We start from the raw sequence: 2,500 nt of genomic DNA, 5'->3' as shown, positions 1-2,500 counted from the left end.
TTTATTTCAATGCATATAGTGTATATATCTTTTTTTAAGAGTATATACGTTTTTCTTTTGATTTGAAATTAATAATTTCAATTCAATTATTTTTCATTTTATTTCATATATGATATGAAAGTATTCGAGCGTAATAATATAAATATTTAACTTTATTGAATTTTATTCTTTACCCACATATATTTTATGTGAATAGAAGAACAAACCCCAAAAAAAGTTAAATTAAAAAAAAAACGACTACATTATGTTAGGTATAGAAGAATAATCTCAATTAATAACATTTCATTATTAACAAAATTATTTCTATTTAAACCAACTGTAGCAAACCAGGAATAAATTTTTTTGCTCTCATTTATATATTACACTTAAATACTTTTATAAATATATGAAAATAATTTTCATATAAGTACTAAGTATGCAATTTCATACAAGTATTAAAATTTTCATACAAGTACTAATGTTGAAGTTTCATACAACATATATGTTTTCTGCCACGTACACCTCACCAACCGGAAATCGTATGGAGAAAATCTTTTTAACCATATAAAAGTTTTAAATTCATATATATACAAGTAATTTATATCATTTTCTATGAGCATTATGCTTATAAGAAATATTACAACATCAAAAATAGCTTAACATTTATTTTTTTTTTTAAATTTTTTGTACTTATATGAAAATTATTTAGTTGTATGAATTCATACACTTAGTACTTATATGAAAATTAGTATCTATATGAAAATTAATTAGTATTTATATGAAATTTATTAAGTATCTATATGAAAATTATTTAGTATTTATATGAAAATTATTTACTTGTATGAATTCATAAACTTAGTATCTATATGAAAATTATTTAGTATTTATATGAAAATTTTTTACTTGTATGAATTCATAAACTTAGTATCTATATGAAAATTATTTAGTATTTATATGAAAATTTTTAACTTGTATGAATTCATTAACTTAGTATCTATATGAAAATTATTTAGTATTTATATGAAAATTTTTAACTTGTATGAATTCATTAACTTAGTATCTATATGAAAATTATTTAGTATTTATATGAAAATTATTTACTTGTATGAATTCATAAACTTAGTATCTATATGAAAATTATTTAGTATTTATATGAAAATTTTTAACTTGTATGAATTCATTAACTTAGTATCTATATGAAAATTATTTAGTATTTATATGAAAATTTTTAACTTGTATGAATTCATTAACTTAGTATCTATATGAAAATTATTTAGTATTTATATGAAAATTTTTAACTTGTATGAATTCATTAACTTAGTATCTATATGAAAATTATTTAGTATTTATATGAAAATTATTTACTTGTATGAATTCATAAACTTAGTATCTATATGAAAATTATTTAGTATTTATATGAAAATTTTTTACTTGTATGAATTCATAAACTTAGTATCTATATGAAAATTATTTAGTATTTATATGAAAATTTTTAACTTGTATGAATTCATAAACTTAGTATCTATATGAAAATTATTTAGTATTTATATGAAAATTTTTTACTTGTATGAATTCATAAACTTAGTATCTATATGAAAATTATTTAGTATTTATATGAACATTTTTTACTTGTATGAATTCATAAACTTAGTATCTATATGAAAATTATTTAGTATTTATATGAAAATTTTTAACTTGTATGAATTCATTAACTTAGTATCTATATGAAAATTATTTAGTATTTATATGAAAATTTTTTACTTGTATGAATTCATAAACTTAGTATCTATATGAAAATTATTTAGTATTTATATGAAAATTTTTAACTTGTATGAATTCATTAACTTAGTATCTATATGAAAATTAATTAGTATTTATATGAAATTTATTAAGTATCTATATGAAAATTATTTAGTATTTATATGAAAATTATTTACTTGTATGAATTCATAAACTTAGTATCTATATGAAAATTATTTAGTATTTATATGAAAATTTTTTACTTGTATGAATTCATAAACTTAGTATCTATATGAAAATTATTTAGTATTTATATGAAAATTTTTAACTTGTATGAATTCATTAACTTAGTATCTATATGAAAATTATTTAGTATTTATATGAAAATTTTTAACTTGTATGAATTCATTAACTTAGTATCTATATGAAAATTATTTAGTATTTATATGAAAATTATTTACTTGTATGAATTCATAAACTTAGTATCTATATGAAAATTATTTAGTATTTATATGAAATTTTTTTACTTGTATGAACGTGGTTTCGGCGTTTTGGCTCTTTATATGGGGTTTCGGCTCTTCGCAAATAGGGACAGTAGGAATCTCCTGAATTCCTTTTTGCGCGTCACTAATAAGATGACGATGCATTTGGCTACGTAAATAAAATCATTTTTATGCCCGCCGTTTAACCAAATTTAGTTTTTTTTATATGCAAATATACGTTTTTTCGGCCTTTTGGCTCTTTATATGTGGTTTCGGCTCTTCGCAAATAGGGACAGTAG

This window comes from Zeugodacus cucurbitae, unplaced genomic scaffold, assembly GCF_028554725.1.
Source record: "Zeugodacus cucurbitae isolate PBARC_wt_2022May unplaced genomic scaffold, idZeuCucr1.2 ctg00000054.1, whole genome shotgun sequence".
NCBI lineage: Eukaryota > Metazoa > Arthropoda > Insecta > Diptera > Tephritidae > Zeugodacus > Zeugodacus cucurbitae.
This window is presented reverse-complemented; position numbering follows the sequence as displayed.